The following is a 16640-nucleotide window of genomic DNA, read 5'->3' on the forward strand; positions in this document are numbered from 1 at the left end:
AGATCATGTTGTGATTACAAAAGACTCCTCTGGGCTCCCAGCCAGGAATGCGCGCCGCCACCCCCACCCATCCACTCTCAGAGGGCAAGGACCAGGGCGCTGGCCCTGCCCAGCACCTCTCCCAAGCCCTGCCCCACGTCCCCACAGACACAAGCAGGAACCTCTCTCTGTTGGGTTGAACCCACACAGGGGGCCTGGCTGCCCCAGGCCCTGAATTCTCCGAGGCCCTAGGCCCCGCAGAGCCCCAGCCCCGACCTACCTGCAGATAGACAGGCAGCCAACCTAAGCCTCCATCCCTCCCATTAGGAAAGAAAGGCCTGCGGGATGCAGACGAGCCCATCAGCTCTCCTAGTCTAAGGCCCCCACCTCAAATGAGCCTCCCCTTACTGCTCTCAGCAGCTCTGGTTTAAGTGATTTGAAGGGACAAGAAGCTTCCCTCCCCCAGGCCACCAGATACGACTACATACCTGAAATAACACCGTCAGTCATACCTTTAGATTGAACATCGTCTTCCCTGTATTTTAAAGCACGGCCACTCCGGAGAGGCTCAGCTGTTCCAGTCTCCCCTTGGTGTGGGGAACTGGGCCTTCCTGCAGGGCCCATGCCACCGCAGCTCAGAGCCGGCCAACAGCCTTCCCCACTCAGGGTCCTCGCTCCAGGCCCTTCCTGGCCTTGCTCTCCATGGCTGGCCTTTCAGCCTCTCTCACCCCGAGAAAAGAAGCAGACTTTCTCAGGAAAATCTCTCCCCAGATCTTCCCAGTATAGCTGAGGCTGGTCCTTCTGTCCAGGGGAGCAGTTTGCCTGGCAGGCCCACTCTTGGAGCCTCCCGGAGCTGGGGCTTGGGGTTCTGGGTTTTTGGTTTTTTTTTATCAGGGATACCTGTGGTCTCTTTCAATAGCTAGAGGGCCGCAACCTCCAAGCCCTAAAGGGAGGGTCAGAGGTCCCTGCATCCCCCACATCCCTGATTGACCAGGCCTCAGTTTCCCTAATTCCAGGGTCTGTCTCCAGAGCAGAAAGCCCCGCTGCTCTCTCTCTCCTTCCCAGACCAGCCCAGTCAGCCAGCGTTTCAATCTCTGTTCTCCTTGAACCATCTCTTCCTGCCCCCCTCCCATCCCCACCACAGTTAGCCTCTTTCCTGGCCAGGCCTTCATGCAGTACCCCTGACCCCACACCCAGTCTCCACAGCCCCAGAGTTCCCATCCTGCTTGGAAATGCCACCACACTCTCTCTTCCTTTCCTGCCGGATGTTCCCACTGAGTCAGACTCCCAGCAATGGTGACGCACCCAGGCTCCTCTCCCTGAGCCAATCTCTCTCTCTCTGCCTCCCTGTCCTTCTCCCACCCTCTCTGTGTACTGCCTCAAACAGGCTGCTGACTTCCAGCCTAGCCCCGGAAGGTCAGAGGCAGGGCCCCGGTGGGGTGGCAGCCCGGCTTCCCACCACCTGCCCCACACCATGTTGTTGGAACTGGGAGGCCTGCCCAGCACCAGCCTGAGGTGGGGAGATGCCCCCCGCCGAAACCTAATGTTCTCCATCATCTTTGGAACCCAGGCTTGCAAACTAGGCCTGGGGCAGTGGGGGGTAGCTAGAGGAGGCTACAGGGGCGGGGCCGGGTCAGGTGCGCCCCTCACTTCTGTTCCCAGCCAGAGTTGGGGCGGGACAGCAGCCAGGGAACAGGAGGTATGGGTAGCAATCCAGCCGTCCCATGGGGAGGGCGACCCAGCTCTTCTGGAAGGGCCTGCAGGGAGAGACTCTCCAAACCCAGTGACAAAGACCTCGGGGCCCATCAGGCTGCAGGCCCGCGTGCCGAGGACAAACCGTTGATCAGATAGGACCCCACAGTCTCTGGTCTGCCCTTCCCAAATGTTACACAGCACGTCACACCTCAGAGCAGCCGCTACATTCTCCTGTATTTTCCAGAGTCCAAGGTGTGTTTATCTGCTCCCCCACTGGACAGAGGCTCCCTGAGGGCAGAAATGGTGTGCCAAGTGCCTCCAGATCCCCAGGGCCTGGCACAGTGCCCTTATAAACCACAGATCCTGGGACGCCTGGGTGGCTCAGTTGGTTAAGCGTCTGCTTTCCACTCAGGTCATGATCTCAGGGTCTTGGGATCCGGTCCCATGTCAGGCTCCCTGCTCAGTCGGGAGTCTGCTTATCCCTCTCTTTCTGCTGATCCTCCTACTGTGCTCTCTTTCTCTCTCTCAAATAAATAAAATCTTTAAAAACAAATTAAAAAATAAGTAAACCACAGACCCTCCCTCAGCGCTTGAAGAGCAAATACGTGTGTGAATAAGCCGTGCTGTCCTGTGCGGGCCCGTGGGTATCCTATGCATGTGCTTTGACTGCTTTTCTCCACCCAGAACACACGCAGCCCTGAGTGAGGCCATAGGCAGTGAAAGCCCCTCCAAAGGGTAAGCGACTCTCGTCTGGGGGAGGTAGGGAGAGACCATGTCTCTGTTACTCCATCCCACCACCAGAGGACAGCAGAGTCACAAAGCCTGAGGAGGTGGGGGTGCTCTTTTCCTTCTCTCCTCCTGCTCCCCAGCTCCTCTCCCTCCGAGTCTTTATGATCCCCGGACTAGAGAACGCCCAACTTTGCCAGGCGAGAGAAGCAACACAGTTGTAGAAGCCTTATTTTATTGATGAGGAGGCCCAGAGAGGTAGCACGATCCACCCAGGGCGCACAGCCTTTTGCGTCACACATGAGACTAGAAGCCAAGACCCCTGGATCCCGCAAGCGCTCTCCTGCCCTCCCACCCCCAGGCTGCCCCCGAAACCCTGTTTCCACCTCAACTTCACTCTGTGCCCTTGTCCTCTCTGCCCTGAAGTGGAGCCGTTGTCCCAGCACCTCGGTCATGGGTCCTGGTCTCAGGTGGCCTGCCAGCTGGGCCCACAGCCCCACGCCTGGAGCGGACCATATGTGGATGGGACTTGTGGTCTGTGGTATACACACGCGCAGTCATCCTGAGGACAAGATGGCTGCAGGTCTTGGGATCATCATGGAGGAGGAAAGAGGAGGGAGAGGCCTGCAAGGGAGGAAGGGACTCTCTGGACCACACACCGAGACTGGGAGCACAGCCCTGACGGAGGCCCCACTCCTGGGACTCACTCACTGCTTCCGGAATGGCCGCCAGTGGCTGATTACTAACACTGAAGCACTCTGGCCCTTGCCCTCCCTCAGCCTCGCCCTAAGATGAGGCAGAGTGGGATGGGGGGCCCAGATTAACTTCACGCTCACTGGCTGTGTGACTCTAGGTAAGTCCCTTACCTCTCTGGTCCGCATCTGCAAAATGAGGTATGCCTACTCCTCCAAGTCGTTGGCAGACGAAATGAAATAACCTGCAACATCCATATCTGGAACCACGTGCACCCCAGAGCAGAGTTCAACATAGTTCTCTTCTTGCCTCAGGTAGGCACGATACACCTACCACTGCAGCAGCCTTTGAGGGGCCCCAAAGGCTGCCTCCTGCCAGCCCGCTGGCACCTGAATACACTGAAGCCCTCTGAAGCCTGAGGCCCACCTATAACCTGGTGGGGAGATCCTGAGGCACCCCCCCAGCATCCTCTCGGAGCCTCCCTTCATGGTGACTCCTGTCCGCAAAGCCTGCAAGGCCAGGTTCCTGCCCCCCCCCCCCACTGCCCCCCTCCCCCTGCCTGCTCCCTCTGAAGTCCCAGGCTCCGGCTGCCATCTCTGGCCAGCTAGTGCTGGTGCCTCTGGAAGCAGTCCCTTGTGCTTCACCTGCGTCTGTTCCAGCAGGAGAACAGGAGGATCCCGGTTCACACCCCAGTGCCCAGGAACCATTCCTGGCTGGGGCCGAACCTTAGAGGTCACCAGTGCCACCTTCCCAGCTCTGTGTGCATGGATGAATATTGAGGAGGACGGGCAAGGCTGGATCACATGAGCACCCAGAAAATAGGGGCAACCCTCCAAATGGGAAAGGTCAAGAAGGTGGCTTAAAGCCTCCTGGGTTTCCTTTCCTGCAAAGCCAATCCCCATCAGGGCCTCGCTCAAGAAACTGCTGTCCTGACTCCTCCTGACCCGAGGTCTGTGTGCAAGCCTCTCAGGCCAGGCCAGGCCTACGCCTGGGTGCGGAGGACTCAGAGTCCATGAGGTAGGGCAGGAGGGACAAGCCCGGGCTAGGCTCCAGCCACCAGGGACGGTGTGGGCCTTGCCTCTCCCAAGAGCACACATGCCGGAGCGGGGTGGGACTAAAGTGCTTTGAGGCATCAGGAGGCAGAAGGAAGGCTGTTTGGAGATCTGCTCCTCTGTTCTGCTTTCCAGGGCACACCCAAGGCTGGGACATCACAAGCTTTCCAGGTTCCGCCCCAGCAGTGAGGGATGGACTCTAGTGTGGAACAGAACCCCTGGGGTCTCCCTTGTTTGGAGCCCTCTTCGCCACCGTGAGTGTTTTCCCAGGACCCACCCCTGCCCCCCACCCCCAGGCCAGAGCTGCCAACAACCGGGAGCTGAGTGCTGCCCTGTCAAGAGCTCGCCCACATTAATGCGGTCCTACTGTGTGCTTTCCCGGGCCAAGACAGTGCGGGAACCAAGACGCAAGTGCCTCCACCTCCGAGGCACTTGCCAACACCAGGCTGCGTTAGCCTGAGGCCAGGGCAGCACAGGGCTCAGGCCAGCCAAGGAGTTTTCCAGCTGAGTCTCAAGATGAGCAAGATTCACGAGGGATGGTCGTGAGAGGGTGTTCCATAAATGCGCCACGGGAAGTGGCAGTGGCACAAGCAGCAGGGCGTGTTTAGATCCTGCAGGGAGTGGCCTGGGTCCGGCAGAGCAGTGGGGGTCCAGGGAAGAGTGAGAGGGGGGCAAGGCGGAGAGGGGAGGAACCAAGACAACATTAAGGACTCAGGCGTAGGGGTCCTCACGGATGTGGGGAGCAGGCCAGGTTTGCCCGCACGCACCCAGGGGGCTCTTTCCTCAGGGCAGGCAGAGAGCCTGGAATGCTGGCATGGGACAGGCAGGCTCTGCCCCCCACTTGCTGCTCACCACAGGGGCCTCAGGGAGGTGGGGTGTGGGTGCGGGCATACCCTCTAGGCATAGGGGGAAAGTCTGGCACGGTTTTGAGGGGTAGAAAGAAGGACAGAAGCCCAACAGAAGGCAGAGCGATTGTTGAGAGCTGGCCTGTCCCACTGAGAAGAGGGAAGGGCTAGGGTGGGGGGCACACGCCCCCTCTCCAGGTGGCATCACCCAGCCTGGAGGCTTCAAGACAGGAAAGCATAGCCTGGGTGAAAGGGAACGTGTTGAAATGCCTGGGACACCGTGGTCACGGCAGGGAAGAGGAAGCAGCCTCGGGGTGGGGAGAGAAGTAGGGTAACCAATTGTCCTGGCTTGCCTGGAACCGGTCCCGTTTGCACACTGAAAGTCCTGCATCCAGAACACCCCTCAGTCCTCGGCAAACCCGGATGTTTGGTCACCTTAGGGGGAAGGAGGGTGTTTACAAGAGGCTGGGGCAGAGAGGGAATGTCTCGAGAGCCTCTCAGTAAAATACTCAGTGATCCAGAAGCCAAAAATGGTGACGTGTCCAGCAGGAAGATCCCAGTGTGAGCAAGGGCAGGGATGATGAGGCCAGGAAGTCAGGAGGTCATCGGTGCTAATACTGAATAATCAGAACACCGTGTTGGGGCGCCTGGAGGGCTCAGTCGGTTAAGCGCCCAGCTCTCGGTTTCAGCTCAGGTTATGAACTCACGGTTGTCAGACTGAGCCCCGTGTTGGGCTCTCCTCCTCCCCCTACCTCTCTCCAACCATGCACACATGTTGGGTGGGGGGGACGTGCTCTGGAGAGCTCTCTCTCTCTTTCTCTAAAAAAAACCCACTGTGCACTTACATACAGCGCTGCCAACGGCCTTACACCTGTGATGTCATTTGATCTCATCAAGCTTTGAAATCTGTGAATTAACTAGGGAGGGTGCTGTTAGCTTCTTTTTGGAGATCAGGGTCAGTGACCGGCCCAGGAGTCTCTGTAGGGGGTGGGGGGGTCTCCCCACTCCACCTGTGCTGCGTCAGTGAGGCCGATGCCCAGCCCTGCACACTATCTCCAGCCCATGCCCAGGACCAGCCACCTTTGCCCTGTTGCCATCAGAAACCTGTCCTCCCAAATTGTATAAAGACCCCTGGCTCTTCTGCCTCTTTCCCTAACCCACAGGGCAGCCCAGGAGCAGGGCGCTTTGCTGGCTCTGCTGGCAGGAATTAGGGGTCACAGAGAGTGACATCCTGCCTTCTTGGCCTTCATTGCCAGTCAGCACCCTCCTTGAGACACCCCCCGTGCCCGCCCCACAGCCTCTACAGCTAGGGGAGACTCCCTTCTGCCTCTCCTCTCCCCGAGCCCAGCCGCTCCCCTCAGAAACGTCTCTTTTGGCTCCTCAGAGTCCATTCTTCTCCACTCATGACTTTCTGGCAGGGAAGACCACCTCTCTCAGACAGACAGAAAGTCCAAGCGCTTGGTGAACGCTCACCATCTCTAAGGCATAGAACCCAAGGAAGGAGGGGACACACCCACAGTTGAGGCTCTGCTCACCCACATCTTAAGTTTGGGCAGGGGAGCATCCACGGGCATCATACTCTGGCAAATTCCCCCTGCCGTGTCTGCCACTGCTATGGGCATCCTCACCTGCCACAGGCCTCCCCCCGGCCCGGGCCACGGCCACTCCGACTGTCCCAGCTTCTCTGTCCAGCCCATCAAGACAGGTCCACCTGCTCTGCCCACAGCCTCCTTGCCTTCCACAGCCTGCCTGTAGGACTCGAACCCGAGCTCACACCCTGACTCCGGAGATGGTGAGAATGGAACCTGGAGCCCAGGGCATTGGGCCCCCACTGTGCTCCTCAGCCCTGCAGCCCCACTGCCCCCTTTGGGGGACCCTGAGGACTCAGGCTTTCTCCTTTCAGCCTCCTGCCAAAGGCTGGGTGGGGGTGGGGAAGTCATACCACCGGGGTCCCCGAAAGGGAAAAGGAGGATTCCCAGAAGGGGGGGGGCTTGCAGGGCTGCCGAGGCCAGGGCGTGCATGGATGCCGGCAGTGCCATCCCTGCCGTGTGGGCTGGAGGGTGGGAGCAGGCACCACATCTCTGTCGACTTCCTGGGACTCTGGCTGCCCTCTGTGCCCTGGCGCCCTGAAGGCACACAATTGTGGGCGTGATGGATTAATAACCCCCTCACCTTCTCATGGACCAAAGCCCTTTGCTCACAATGTTACCAGAGCAGGCTGGAACTTTTCTGAAGAGCGTTCCTGAAAGGAAAAGCAACATCGGGCAAAGAGGCTCAGTCTCCCGATCCGGTGGTCCTGACTGGGACTAACCACACACTGGCGGGGGGACCTCAGGCAAGTTTCTTAACTTCTCTGAGTCCTGACTTTTTTTTACCTATGAAAGAGGGGTAAATAATAACACCTTTCTCCAAGAGCTGATATGAGATCATTGATAGCGTAACAGCACCTGACCCAGGAATACTTTCCTTTCCTGTCCACCATGCAGATAAAGGAGAATCACTTTTTCCTTCTCTCCATTTTTCAAATCATTTTCTTTTCTTTTATTTTTAAGATTTATGTATTTATGAGACAGAGCACGCGCATGAGTGGGGGGGAGGGGCGGAGGGAGAGAATCTCAAACAGAGACTCCCTGCTGAGCGCAGAGCCCACTGTGGGGCTTGATCCCAAGACCCTGAGATCATGACCTGAGCTGAAATCAATAGTAACCGACTGAGCCACCCAGGCGCCCCTTGAATCATTTTCTGATGTGGTTATGTTACTTCTGTTTTTACAGCTCTTGACAGAGCCCAAATTGACATACCATAAACTGCACAAATTGTGCAATTTGTTACGTGCAATGTGTACACTCCATGAAACCATCACCACAATCAAGATAATGAACATATCCGTCAAACCCTAAAATGTCCTCATGTCCCTTCTAATGGCTTCTTTAAAAAAAAAAAAGATGTATTTATTTGAGAGAGAGAGATAATGCACACATGTGACTGCAGGGGGGAGGGACAGAGGGAGAGGGAGTCCCAAGCAGACTCCACACTAAGCACAGAGCCCCATGCAGGGTCGATCTCATGACCCTGAGATCACAGCCTGAGCTGAAACCAAGGCAGTTGCTTAACTGAGTGAGCCACCCAGGCGCCCCTCTAATGACTTCCTCTACCTCCTCCCAATCCCACCACACTGTCTGCTGTCGTTAGTTTACATTATCTAGAATTTTACACAATTTTAGAACTTTCTAGACATAACTATACACTGTGTATTCTTTATGTCTCGCTTCCTTCACTCAGCACGGTGATTTTGAGGGGCAGGCACGTCTTTGCGTGTATCAGCAGTTCGTCCCTTTTTGCTGCTGAGAGCTACCCCATGGAATGCGTGTCCCACAACCTGTTCATCCATTTGGCCTATCGATACGATTTGAAGAATCTCCAGTTTCCAATTTCAGCTATTACAAAGCTACTATGAACGTTCAAGCATAATCCCTCGTGAGGACCTGTTTGCACTTCTCTCCGGTATGTTACATTTTTTTTCTTTTTAAATCGGGTATGTTACTTTTTAAAAATGAATTTAATGCAGCCCGGGGACAGCCAGTCCATCCAGGCTCTTTACCGGGAGGCCTGGCAACAGTGGCTGTTTTAACTTCTCTACTTTCTCTTGCGTGCTTCCAATTTCTCAGGGTTCCTGTTCACCTTGATTGAAATGGGCCAACTGAGGCCTTCTGTCTAGCTGAGGGTGGGAGTGTTAGCAGGCTTCAGTTTCACCCAGTATTGGGAGCCCTAGGGCCACCGACGTTTGGGACCCTCCTTGGTTCTATGGCATCTCCTGAGCAGACGGATGGGGTAAAGGGTTGTTCCCCATTCCCCCCACCTGCTCCCCACCCACACCCCCACCCATCCTGCTTCCAGCTGCTCTTTGCCCTGATAAAGATTAGCCCACCCTCCCTCCTTCCTCCACACCCTCTGCGCATGACCCTCCGTGTGTACCTGATTCATCGAGCCCCTCCCCACCCTATACAAATACACCCGAGGACAGACGGAGCCTCAGACTTCCTCCGGCTGCTTGCTCTGTGCGCCCAGGTAAGGCTCTGCTGGCTGTGGACCGGGGCCAGGAGAGGCTCTCTGTGCAAGTGTGCTGTGGGTCTGCGTGGTCGTGCTTCTCTGAGTATGTGCGCGTGCGTACATTGGTGTCCGTGCCTCTGTTTCTGCTGGTGTGGGTGGCGTACATCTGTGTGGGTTGGTCTGTGTCTCTCATGAGCACAGCGCGGGTCTACGTGCTGTGGTCTGTGTATCCGCATATGTGCCTGCCCGCCTGCCCTGCCGCCACCCCAGGCCGAGCCCCGGTGCCCCCGCCATGCCAGGCACGGGGGTCTCGCCGAGCGCTGAGGGGATCCAGGTGTGCGGGATCCTTTTCAGAGGGACCTGCACGCCAGGTCAGGTCCTTCAAGCTCCTTGGTCTGAATCGGAGGAGAGGAAGTCCAAGGCTCGTCTTGTTTTTCTAACTGAGGTTTAACTGACATAACGTTATATTAGTTTCACGTGTACAACAGTTCGTACTTCTTTAAAAAAGATTTTATTTACCTGACAGAGAGAGCGCACAAGCAGGGGGAGCAGCAGAGGGAGAGGGAGAAGCAGGCTCTCAGCTGAGCAGGGAGCCTGACGTGGGGCTTGATCCCAGGACCCTGAGATCATGACCTAAGCCGAAGGCAGACGCCCAAACAACTGAGCCATGCAGGCACCCCAGGTCGTACCTTTTGACACCCATTTTGCACCTCCACTGACCCTCACCCCCTCCACCCACCGGCCACCAACCACCAGTTTTCTGTGTCTATGAGCTTGGGGGATTTTGAGGAGTTTTGGGGGGTTTTTTTAGATTCCACATGTAAGTGAGATCATATGGCGTTTGTCTTTCTCTGACTTATTTCACTTAGCATAATGCCTTCAAGGCCCATCCAAGTTGTTGCAGATGGCAAATTTCCTTCTTTTTGATGGCTGAGTAATAGAACACTGTACACATGTACCGTGTTTTCTTTGTCTTTCTGTTGATGGACACTTCGGTTGCTTCCTCGTCTGGCTATTGTAAGTAATGCTGCAATGAACATGGGGGTGCACATATCTTTTCCAATTAGTATCTTCATTCTCTTTGAGTAAATACCCAGAAGTGGAATTGCTGGATCATATGGTGATTCTATTTTTAATTTTTTGAGGAACCGCCGTACTGTTTTCCATAGTGGCTGCACCAATTCCCATTTCTACCAATAGTAGCTAACGATTTCCTCCTCTCTACATCCTCACCAACACTTGTTGTTTCTTGTCTTTTTGATACTAGCCATTCTGACAGGTGCGAAGGGTTCTTCCCCGTTCCCCCCACCTGCTGCCCACCCACACCCCGACCCATCCTGCTTCCAGCTGCTCTTTGCCCTGATAAAGATTAGCCCATCCTCCCTCCTTCCTCCACACCCTCTGCACATGACCCTCCCTGTGTACCTGATTCATCGAGCCCCTCCCCACCCTATACAAATACACCCGAGGACAGACAGAGCCTCAGACTTCCTCCGGCTGCTTGCTCTGTGCGCCCAGGTAAGGCTCTGCTGGCTGAGCTCACTGTGGTTTGATTTGCATTTCCCTGATGATGAGTGACGTTGAGCACCTCTTCACGTCTGGCCATCTGTACATCTTCTTTGGGGAAAAAAAAATGTCTGTTCACATGTGCTGCCCATTTTTAACAGGCTTGGGTTTTTTCTCCTTCCAACCTAACTAGTCCTAAGCTTTTCTTTATCACCCCCTTCCCTAACCCCAGCCTCGTGGATCTCTTCCAGACTCATTACTCACTAGGGGAAGGCTCGGGGGTCGGAAAGGACCATGGGCATAGCTCAGAGGCTAACCTCTGCTGAACATTCGTGGCACAAGTAGAAGGCAACAAAAATGGGTGACTCAAGAGGTGCAAGGGGTTGGCGCTGTTGTGTTAGGGATGTGTGTGTGTGTGTGTGTGTGTGTGTGTGTGTGTGAACATTCGTGCTTGCATGTTCAGCAACCGTATGAGTACCAGAGCGCCCTGATGTCAGGTATTTGGTCCTTTTGTCATATACTATAGTCTGACTTGGGGGTCAGAAAAACAATGAATGTATTGTGTGTGCACCAAGGTCCATTCTGGGGTTGTCCATTGTGATCTCTGTGCCAGCCCCAACCAAGACGAAGCCAGCCCTGGCACCAGGGCCCATCAGCAGCTGCATCCAACGAGAGTATACTCATTGGAGAATGGAGAATGGCAAACCGGTTCAGACCCCAAGCCTCCCACCAACTCCCAACCCTGGTGGGAGGAGGTAGGAACAAGCCAGTAGGGCCCTGGAAGGCTTTCCATTCACTTGTGCTGAGTCCCCCAGAGGCCCTTACAACCCCAGCCTTCCCTTCTCTGCTCTGGGTACACTGCTGTCTTCAAGCCTCCCTCTCCCACCTTTATGCCAGGGACAAGAATCTATAGGGACTGGGTACCATAGCCTGGCACAGGGTAGGCACACGTGAATAATTAACATGACTGACATTGACTAAGTGGAATTAATTCATGATTGGGAGTCTAGGGATGGTTCTGGGGGTCAAGTGTGAGGCTGTGGGGTTCAGGGGCCAGTGCATGATACTTTCATGTCCCTGTCTACCCACCATGTGGGTGGACCCGCTGGGTCCATTCAGCACCCATGCCTGGCACCTACTTGTGCCCTGTTCCATACTGGGTACCAAGCTAAGCCAGAGGAAGCACTTTTATCCCTTGAAGGGGCTTCCCCAGGAGGGAAGAAGGAGAGACTGAGATTTAGATGACAGCTAAACTTGACCTGTTGAACCACAGGTTTTCCTGTTGTCACTCCCTGTGCTTGGCCGATAAAGATGGATCCAGGTAAGTGCTGTGGCTGGGAGGCTGTGGGGTGAAGAAGGAGGGAGAGAGGTGAGGGCAGAGGCAGTCGGTCAGCCATATCTAGTGCATGGCAAGAATGTGGGTTTGTGCGAAGGTGGTGGAGGGTTCTAAAAGGAAAACAATCTCTTATATTTTGTAGAGCACTTTACAGTTTAGGAAACATGCTCCTACATCCTTCATCTCACTAGATCTTCACCCTCAGGAGTAAAACAGACAAGCGCTTCTCCCATTGTATACATGAGGCCCAGGGAAATTAGGGGTCATGCTCAGGATGAGGCTGTGGAGATATGGAGGGCCTGGAGCCCAGAACTCAGCTCTTGGCAGCTATGCCCTTGGCTCCCCTTAAAAGGAACAAAAGACTATCCTGGTCCTCAAGGAACAGCAGTCTCATCGAGCAGATGATTCCCAGCCCTGGAGCACTTTACATGCAGGACCACGCAGATTGGTTATTGCAGAATGAGCCCCCTGGACCCGCCGTGGGCAAGCAGAGCAGCAGGATGGCCCAATATAAGCACACTCCGCTGGAAGGCACACAGAACAGAGCAACAAATATGTCCAAGTGGCAGGAGACATGAGCAAAGGCTAAGAGCTGGGACCAGAAGGTCCTAAGCCAGAACCCACGAACAGCTGAGGGTCTGAGCAGAGACTGGGCTGGAAAAAGTAGGATTTGGGGGAGGGGGCGAGCGGGGAGGCAGGGTTGGGACTGTCTGGACGTGGAAGCAGACGAATCAGGATTTGCCACCGTGGAGTGCCTTCCTCAGTGTCACGGAATTTGGCCAAGGTTGAGAGGGCAGACAGCAGGCAGGCTGGGGAGAAGAACCCACACTCCCTGACTTCACCCCACCCTGGAGGACTCCGTCAGCTCTTGACCAAACAGGGATGCACAACTGAGCTTTGTACTGACTTTCAATATATGTGTATCTGTTGTTGAGAGAAGGAATGATGGTCAGGCAAGTGACCAAGTCTGAGGAGCCTTTGTGGGGCTTGGCAGTGGGGGTGGGGCAGGGTTTGGTGGCCACAAAATGGGCACCAGGGACAGGACAGGTATCTCACCGCAGAACCAAATGACCAAAGCTGCTTCTTTTTCTCCTTTCCTCTCCCACAGGTCCAAAGGTAGGAAAGCTCTCCAGCCGTCTCCCCTTTCTCCTCCCCACTGCCATGTCCTCCAGACCTCCAGCCCACTTCCTTGACCTTCAGGGAGCAGCCATGACCTTCCTGAAATGAAAAGTGGGGAGCAGGCTTGGCCATCAGCCTCATGGGAGGCAGGCAGGGGCACCACAGTGCTCCTCCACCCCCTGCCGCCTGCAGCCTTCTCCTCGGCTCCTCTCCTCTTTTCCCATCTGTCTCTCCCGCTTCCTCACATCCCCTCCCTGTCTCAGCCTCTCTCCTGCTGCTTCCCCGCCTGTTCCATGCTTCTCTGCTTTCCTGGCTACCCCCAGAGCCTCCCTGGATGGCTGGATTGCTCCCAAACCCCAACCACACTGCAGTGCCCCAGGGACCTGCCTCTGCCAGAGAAGGGAGGCCCCCACCCCCTCCCCCCATTGGCTCCCACCGGCAGACCTGGCACCTAGGCCTGGAACTGGCCCCACCCAAAGACAGACATAGAAGGAAAAGGCGGGCAGGGTGGGACGTGGCTGTTTGCAGGCATCACTGAGCCTGGATGAGGAAGGGGCTACTCTGACATGGTGACAGGAAGGCCCTGAGCCCTGGAGCCTACCCCTTCCTTTCCCATGCCAAGCCCTCATTGGGGCTTAGGAGGCCGAAGCCGACTGACGATTGGGGCATAGCCCCACCCCCGCTCCCTCAGGGCTCCAGGCCCCCAGTGCCCCAGCGCCAGAAGCAGGGTGGCTGGTGTCTCTCTTCTCTCCCTGGGCTTGTGGCAAGAGGCCAAGAAACCCCTCTGGCTTGGGGTCCTCAGGAATTGTTCCAGCAAAGACAGAAGGTTAAGTCACACTCTTTCCGGCCTCTTCTGGCTGAGGCAATAAAGCCTTGATTTTACTATTTTTATTCTTCCTGGATTCTTGAGTCTAGCACCTGCTCAGGGACAGGCATGGGTTCACACACGCTCCCACTGTCATGTGTACGCAAGCATGCGCATGAGCTTACATGCGTGTACCGGTGTGCACAGCAGGCATGGGGCGGTACCCAGACCTAACTCTGCATGTAAGTGGAGCACACACCCTTGTACCTACACACACACACACACACACACACACTCACATAGAGAACATGTACATGTTCTCCAGCTACTTTCCTCGTCCTTCTCCTCCCCGCCCTTCCCCTTCCCCACCCCCCTTTCCTTCTCCTTCTCCTCCACCTCGGCTCCTGCAGCTCCCCTGACCTTGCCTCTTGTCTCCTCCTTGCTCCTGGCCCTCAGTGAGCTCCTTTATAGCCGCCCCCAGCCCCACCCTCACTTGTGAATAGTCAGCCTGCAGTTCCTAGCCTGGCAAAATCTCGAATGACTCTATAAGGGTTCCTGGGTGAGAAAAGGGAGAAGATGAGATAATTCTGTTCCTCAGTTACAGAAATAAACCAAGGTCCAGGGAGTAGGAGTCATTTCTTGGCTCAAGGAATGGAAACCAATGAATCTAGGTTCTTCCCCTTTTCTCTGCTCAGTGCTCTGGCTTCATCACTCGCTGTCCCTGCCTCCCAGCCCTCTACCACCATCCCCTGCTAGTGCCCAGGAATCCAGAATCCTCTATAACAGAAGGTGGAGGGAAGGGGGGAGGAAGAGAGAAGTTGATCTCAGGCAACTGGCACTGACCTCTGACTCTAACATTGTTCATTTGGCTTTCCACAGGGGCACTGCCATGGTGGTGGCCCTGGCCCAGGGCACCCCCCAGGACCCTGTGGGCACCCTCCTGGCCATGGCCCAGAGCATGGTCCTGGGAACAAACACCCCCCAGGGCACCCCCCTGGCCATGGCCCAGAGCACGGTCCTGGGAAGAAACACCCCCCAGGGCACCCTGGGCCCCCACCTGGTCCACATCACTAAGGAAGCAGAAGAAAGAGGACACGAGAATGGGAAGCCTGAGTTGGGTTGCCTTGCTGACCTGGCGTGGAGCCCGAAGCAGAATCTTCTCTTCCTAATAAACAGCCTCCCAGAGGCCATATTTTACTCTTAAAGAGCCTGTCTTCCTTTGTGTCCAACTTGGCATCCAGGGTGCTGGTGGTCTCTGAGTTCCCTAATTATAAAAATGAGCACCTAGCCAGGCATTCTCAGAAGCGTGACTCAGTGGTGCCCATAACACATGATTGTATAAGACCACTGCTCCTTTCCTTTTCACTTCTGCCCTCTCCCATCAAACAACCTCAACTTTAACCGCATCATATACACCTGGATCCCATGGGCCTCCCAAGGTTCCATCTAGATGCCTCTACAGATCAAAAGCCTTCAATGGATCCCTACTGTCCAGATGTATTTCTCACCATTCCCTAAAAAGACACTGAACTTTCCAGCCTCCTTAACTTTGCCTATTTCACCACCACCACCCCTTCCCAACCTCCAAGTCACAAATACCTTCCCTCCCAGCCAGCTGAAGCTCCACCATCAATATGAAGTCTTCCCTAAAGCCCATTAGGAAGAGAGAGGTCCTCCTTGTACGCTGTGCCCTTCTCTGTAGATTATATCAGCCACCACATGGGCCTAACCACACCCTACCCAGTTGGCACCGATTTATGGGCTGGCTTTTATACCTCCAGCCAAAGTGTAAGCTACTCAGGACAGGCCCACCCCTTCTACACCTACCTCCAGATTCTCCCACCTAGTGACCAATGCCTTGCATAGAGTGACATTTGCACACAGTTTAGGGATACCTATATTCTAAATACTTGTAAGTTCTGACTCTCTTCCTAGCCCCATTCCTCAGCCATGGCACCTCCCTGCACATTCAGCTAGCATGCTTGCTGTGAAACCCTTTCCATCCAAATCCCACATCTGGAACCCTCTCTACTCCCCAACTCCCAGGCCTCTCACACCACCCATGTCTATTCTAGCCCTCTATCCAGGCCTGTCCCAGGCCCATCACCCCCTCCCTTCCCTCATAACCATTCCCTGATAGTGGAGCAGCAAGTATCTTAAAGTGAGTGGCTATTGGGTACCTCCCAGGCTGAAGTGAGGTGATCATAAAAAAAAGAGCTGTGAATTCTCTCTTCTCCCTCTTCCCACACCCCATACTCTGCACTTGAATCATAGAAGCCAGCCTCCAGTCCTAAGGAGTGCAAACCCAGGTCCAGGTCCAGACAAATGTAAAGACAGAGCCAACCTGACAGTGCCTAGTCCCATTGGGGAGAAGGGAGTTGCTAAGCAAAGCCGAGAGAAATGTGGGACTTAAGTCGCCCGACCTCTCAACCCTTCGGCTTCCTGCAGTGAAGTGCGGGTGCCGAAGTTTCTCCCTCTTTCTGGCTGGAAGAGTGCGTTTCAAGTAGGGAGGCTCTCTGCACGGTGCCTGGAGTCGCGCTTCCTGGTCCCTTACGGGAAGATCGATGTCCTCTGGGAAAGGCCAACATGCGGACTACAGCCAGCCGGCCGCACTCCTAACAGCCCCTCTCAGACCTGGCCTGGATAGAGCAGCCCACCTCTACCGGTCCCGGGATCTTAAAGACAGCAAGCCTCCAGCGGAAGCCAAGCCGCGCCTCAAGGAGCCTCTGGCCCCGCCCCGCCCCGCCCCGCCCCCCCGGTGCCGCGCCCATTGGCTGGGCTCTTTGTCGGCCCCGCCCAGCGATCTGTCCGACTGGAGCTGACGCATGCGCGGG

This window comes from Ursus arctos, unplaced genomic scaffold, assembly GCF_023065955.2.
Source record: "Ursus arctos isolate Adak ecotype North America unplaced genomic scaffold, UrsArc2.0 scaffold_36, whole genome shotgun sequence".
In the NCBI taxonomy this organism is placed as follows: domain Eukaryota; kingdom Metazoa; phylum Chordata; class Mammalia; order Carnivora; family Ursidae; genus Ursus; species Ursus arctos.